Below are 6,685 nucleotides of genomic sequence, written 5' to 3'. Positions count from 1 at the left end.
ATTTACATTGTTACTGTGAACCCTGTTCTTTAAAAACTATGATTTATTTATTTGAACTTCACTAATTGGCTTTTTTCACTGAGTAGAAATTTTTCTTCCTTTTCAACTCATGACATATTTTTATTTCAAAAATGATATTTAAGATTTTCATATACTTCATAGTGAAACCAAAATTTAATTATATTTTTTGTATACTAACATTTGTATTACAGAAAAATAATTTTGTATAAATTTCTTCAAAGTGGGTATCATTAATTTGTTAGTTATCCTTTCGTATCATTATAATTATTACTGTTTGTAAATATGTATCAGAATGAAAAAGTAGGAAAGTATATAAATATATCAGAACCACAAAAATGGCTAGCTAAAAATAAATGGTAAAAGTAGGTCAAGGCTTAAGAGGGAAAAGAAGTAATAAAATATTATGAAATAGACCTAGAGCTTTCACTTTCTTATAATTAAGGGTATAAGAGTAATATTATCACTGTGTTGATTTTACATTTATATTTGTCTCTTTAGAAATGTTTTAGGACAAAGTGGAAAGAAAAATCTCTGGTGCTATTTTGATACATCAAAGAAGGTACATACAAATTTAACACAGTAGATAGAGAAATCAGATAATTTTTAGTTCTTTGTCATTCCTTTATATTTAATTTTCTTTCATTAACAATTGCTTTTTATTTTTATTTTTTTAAAGAGTCAATAAGTTGAAAACATTTTATAGAGTGTATTAGATCAGCTCAATTTTTCTGTAGCAACATTATTCATTTGCAATAATTTGGCTACTCTAATGAAAGTTTGATAAGTGAAATAGCTTTAGAAAATTGGGAATCAAGTATTTTTTAATGCTTTTCTAAATTCTTAATAGTATCACCATCCTATTATATATTAGAATTAATACATATAATAAATTACTAAAATCCAAACTTTTATGAAGCAAAAGTTAATTTTTATACAGCCCTTTCTGAGCCCTACTCTTATCCCCCACACCATGCATATACAGAATAAACAATTTAGTAAGCCTGGTGAGCATAAATTCATATCTTTCTCCAGGCTTACAAATGTACTTATATATACCCACACACATGTGTGTTCACGATTATGCATGTGTACATGCATATGCATATAAACTTATACATGCATATATATATATATCCATATTATATAGTAGATACCACTATAGCTAAATATTTTTTTAATTTAATTTTTTATTTTTTTAAATATACATCCAAGTTAGTTAGCATATAGTACAACAATGATTTCAGGAGTAGATTCCTTAGTGCCCCTTACCCATTTAGCCCATCCCCCCTCCCACAACCCCTCCAGTAACCCTCAGTTTGTTCTCCATATTTATGAGTCTCTTCTGTTTTTCCCCTCCCTTTTTTTATATTATTTTTGTTTCCCTTCCCTTATGTTCATCTGTTTTGTCTCTTAAAGTCCTCATATGAGTGAAGTCATATGATTTTTGTCTTTCTCTAATTTCACTTAGCATAATACCCTCCAGTTCCATCCATGTCGTTGCAAATGGCAAGATTTCATTCTTTTTGATTGCTGACTAATAGTCCATTGCATGTATATACCACATCTTCTTTATCCATTCATCCATTGATGGACATTTAGGCTCTTTCCATACTTTGGCTATTGTTGATAGTGCTGCTATAAACATGGGGGTGCATGTGTCCCTTTGAAACAGCACACCTATATCCCGTGGATAAATGCCTAGTAGTGCAATTTCTGGGTCGTAGGGTAGTTCTATTTTTAGTTTTTTGAGGAACCTCCATACTGTTTTCCAGAGTGGCTGCACCAGCTTGCATTCCCAATCAGAATTGCTTTTTCAAAAGCTTAATCATTCAGCTTTAAATTTCTCCTTTCCTCCAGAAAAGAGTATGTATTAGGAATAAGAAGAGAGAAAAAATACCATGTTTTATGCAGCCCTAGAAAAGTAGAAAACTTACCAATAGATAAATCACTGAGATTATATTTGAGAACTTTATGGGAAGACTGAAGCAGCCATTATTTTTTTTATTTTATTTTTTTTTAAATTTTCTTTTTTTTTTTTTATTTTTTTTATTTTTTAATATATGAAATTTACTGTCAAATTGGTTTCCATACAACACCCAGTGCTCATCCCAAAAGGTTCCCTCCTCAATACCCATCACCCACCCTGCCCTCCCTCCCACCCTGCCCTCCCTCCCACCCCCCATCAACCCTCAGTTTGTTCTCAGTTTTTAACAGTCTCTTATGCTTTGGCTCTCTCCCACTCTAACCTCTTTTTTTTTTTTTTTTCCCTTCCCCTCCCCCATGGGTTTCTGTTATGTTTCTCAGGATCCACATAAGAGTGAAACCATATGGTATCTGTCTTTCTCTGTATGGCTTATTTCACTTAGCATCACACTCTCCAGTTCCATCCATGTTGCTACAAAAGGCCATATTTCATTTTTTCTCATTGCCACGTAGTATTCCATTGTGTATATAAACCACAATTTCTTTATCCACTCATCAGTTGATGGACATTTAGGCTCTTTCCATAATTTCGCTATTGTTGAGAGTGCCGCTATAAACATTGGGGTACAGGTGCCCCTATGCATCAGTACTCCTGTATCCCTTGGATAAATTCCTAGCAGTGCTATTGCTGGGTCATAGGGTAGGTCTATTTTTAATTTTCTGAGGAACCTCCACACTGCTTTCCAGAGCTGAAGCAGCCATTATTTTTAAAAGAAGAGTATAAAACACAGTTTGTCTAATTGAAAGCACATGACACATAGGAAAATTACTACAAAATTCCTGAGTATAGGTTATTTTAAGCCTTGAGAGCTACATGCAAATAAATTTGCATAGAACTACCAGGGAAACCTAAGTTAATAGTAAGTAGCAATTAAAGATGAGATGCCTTTTAAAAATTTTATTGTCATAACAAAAATTACAGATTTAATAGCTAACGAAAGCACAATTTAAATGTCAGTTCATGTTGATTTTACTTATTTCTCTGAATGTTTATTGTAAATTTAGCATTTGTTTATCTGATTATTAGTAATAATATATTAATTTATTGTACTGGTATGGAGGATTTAAAGAGGTTACATGTTTTATCTCCTGTTTTGATCCAGAATTTTCTTTCAAAGTACAGTGGTGATCTGAGTTCTCCTTTTAATAGCTTTAAATTTTAAGCAAAAATGCATACATACCTGGGAACTGGTATTATAACTGCAAGAAAGGCTCTGATTGTTTCTGTCTTAAAAAAAAACTAGTTATGCATAATATATTGTCAAAATCTATTCCAAAATTTAAATACCTAAAAGTTTAAAAAATAAAACTGAAGAAAAGTTGTGTCCATAGTTCAACTAGTGACTGTCTTCAGAGACTATGTGTTTAAATGGGAAGCTGCTTTAAACAGCTTTAAGAACCAGAAAGAACAGAAAGATGTGATAACAATTTGAATAAAGGAAGTCTGAGTGGTAGACTATTAAGAGAATGGAAGAAATAATGGAGAATGGAAGTCTTTCTTATATACCTGAATTAAATGTTTAAAAGCTATATTGAAGCTGCTACATTATGTAATACATGTCAAGTACATTTACAGATTAATGCTGTGCTAAAATACTTTGCCAATCACTAAATAGTGTGTGCATCTTGATATTCTGGTCCTGTAACAAAGATATTGCAAAACGCTTTTGAAATTTATTTGGATGGAGACAAAATATGAAGACAAGAAGAGTTAGCAGATATAGATTTATAGTCACAAAATTATTTTTATAATTTTTATGATTAAATATAAAGCTAAAAACCATGCTACAAAGATCAAGTATAAATCTGAGTATCATGATTTTCATGTGCTGTCCAAATGCAGTTATATGGAATTATAGAAGCTTGAAATAACATAATAAAACTCTTTCATTTTACAGATTAGATTCAGGAACTATCCGCAGGATTGTATTTCTGTCTGTGAGATAAAGTGAAATTTGGGAAGTGAAAAGATAAGGAAAGAACTAGGCAGACATTTTGTGATAGGGAGTTTTGTTTGCTTAATAAAGGATCTTTCTCTTTGCCGTATGGCAGGCACTTCAGATGGCACACAGAAAACTCAGGCTACAAGAGTAAGACACTGTGCTGTGCTTTCAGAATCTCAGGAGAAAATCACGTTCAGAGAAGATTTTACTTATTTCTCTGAATGTTTATTATAAATTTAGTTTTCATTTATCTGATTCATAGGTGGAATCAAGGATCTTATCCAGTTGGATCCACTTAGTTTATATTATCTATCTTTAAAAATATCTGAGAATATTTACAAATTTTATACTTTATTAAAGAAGAAAAGGCTTGAGAGTGACAAACCACATTACAGAATGAAAGCTATATAGATACATGAATGGATTAATATTTATAACAGTTTTGTAACAGGGAGGATCAGAGAGACAGCTAAGCATAGACTGTCTGTTGCCTCTTCTACACCTAATCCTGGGAATGTAAAAAGAGAATTTAAGTAGATGGTTGAATTTTGAGTAGTGTAGTAATAGAAATAAAACCTAGGTCCGGGGGCAGGGGCACATGGGTGGCTCTTGTGATTTTGGCACAGGTCATGATCCCAGGGGATCAAGCCTCACGTCAGGCTCTGTGCTGAGTGTGGAGCCTGCTTAGGATTCTCTTTCTTCCTCTGCCCCTCTCCCTCACTTGTGCTTTCTCTCTCTAAAATAAAATAAAATAAATAAATAAGATAAATAAGTAAAAGATAGGTCCAAAAGTGTAAACTAGCACCATAATAGATGGAACTAATGGAAATGATAGAGCAGTGTAAGGTCTTACTCTTTCATAAATTGTCCTAGATATTACTATACATTTATTCTTTCATAAAGTTTTAGAATCAGTCACTAAGTCTCCTCCAAAAATTCTTCTTGGATTTCAGTTGAAATTGCATTTATAAGTAATATAGATTTATTTGGAGAGAACTGACAACTCTGTAATAATAGGGTGAACTTTGCATGAACATGGTATATCCTTCCATTTAAAAAGGCATCGTTTTTGTCCGTTAATAGAATTGGCTATTTGTGAGAGTCTATTTTTTTGCTGTTATAAACTTCATCTGTATTTTCTATTAACATTTTCAACTTATTGTGAAGTAGATAAATATTAGTGATATATATATCATATATATATGACTGTTAATATATATGTTATATATATCTTATATTTCCAATATTGGTGATATATATAGCATATTGATGTACAAATATATATATGTATGGCTGGTAATATATATGTTATATATATATATATATATATATATATATATATATATATATGTTATATATATCTTATAATTCCAATATATTTCCAATAGTTTATTGATTCTTTAGGATCTTCTATGTAAATTATAGCATATGCAAATATCAATATTATCCTTTCCTGATGGTTTTTTCTTATTTGATTACTTTGCCATGACTCCTAGGGTTATGTTGCTCAGTCATGGGTATAATAATCATCCTTGACTTACTTCCAGAGTTAAAAAGAATGCTTCTGAAATTTCCCTATTAAATACAATGTTTGCTATAAAATTGGCAACTTTATTTTATTATTTTAAGGAAATTGCCTTTTAGATATTTTTCTAGAGTATTAACATAATTCAATATTCAATTTTCCTTTTTTTCCCCTTGAATCTGTTACTTTTTTCTTATAGTTCATGAATAAAGTGAATGACCTCATTGCAAATATGCTGCTATTGAAGAACTCTGGCATTTCTGGTTTAAATTCTACCTGAGCACATTATAGAAGGATTCAATTACCTGATATAGTATTTATTTAGAAAATTTGCATTTATGTGAATGTTATTGGAATATGATTTCCTTTTCTATTGCCTTCAACTGATTTCATTATGAGATTAAAATATTCTAATAACATAAGCCTGGAAACCTTCCCTCTTTATTGTTATTTTTTTGAAATATCTTGTATGATATAAAAATTATTCCTTAAGAATTTGGAGGAATTCACCTATAAAACCATCTCAAGTTGAAGGTGCTTGAAGTGGGGAAAAAGGACAGATTTTTGTTTTCTGTTTTGAATTCTTTATTATTGGTCTACTCAGGTTTTCTATTTTTTATTGTGCTAGTATTTTCCAAAAATGTATTTATTTAACCTATATTTTAAAATTGTCATAAAGATCATATATTTTGTGATGTTTAATTACATCATAAAATTGCATTACATTGCTTCCAAGGCTTTCTTTTGGTTTATATTGATCTAGTATATATTTTTCATTATTGCATTCAACAAATACTGTATTTCTGCTGTCAGGCACTGTTTAGGCCCTAGATTTAGTGACAGATTTAGGCCCTAGATTAAGTGATAATCTTGCTTGTCAGAAGCTTCTACATTAGTAGGAAAGACATATAAGAGATTAAGAAAAACCACAAGTAAAAGTCTATTGTATGTCCAATGATAAGGATGCTGAAAAATAAAGCAATTGGAGGAGAAACAGGATTGTGTGGAGTAAGTTGAAATTTTAGATAGTGTCGGGAAGGCCTCTGTTTGACTTGAGTACCCAGAATCCCCTGCTGGATGCTGGACAGCTGCTATCCACTCCCTCCACTCAGACCTTTATGCATAATGGGAGGAATGACATAATAGGTACCGAAAAGATAGAAAGCAAAGGTTATTACTCATGTAGTAAGCAGCAAAAGAATTCCCAAAAGAG

The 6,685-nt window shown here is 31.2% G+C and overlaps 1 long non-coding RNA gene across 1 annotated transcript; it reads left to right on the top strand.

Annotated features, from left to right (window-relative positions):
* Positions 1-545: 545 nt before the first annotated feature.
* On the top strand, positions 546-5,894 carry LOC122210672. Its single transcript, XR_006198165.1, has 2 exons — positions 546-580; positions 5,672-5,894. It is a non-coding gene; the product is annotated as an uncharacterized LOC122210672 (long non-coding RNA).
* The last annotated feature ends 791 nt before the right edge of the window (positions 5,895-6,685 follow it).

Source organism: Panthera leo, chromosome F2 (assembly GCF_018350215.1).
Source record: "Panthera leo isolate Ple1 chromosome F2, P.leo_Ple1_pat1.1, whole genome shotgun sequence".
Taxonomy (NCBI): Eukaryota; Metazoa; Chordata; class Mammalia; order Carnivora; family Felidae; genus Panthera; species Panthera leo.
The sequence above is the reverse complement of the archived record's forward strand: the minus strand, read 5'-3'. Positions and strand labels throughout refer to the sequence as shown.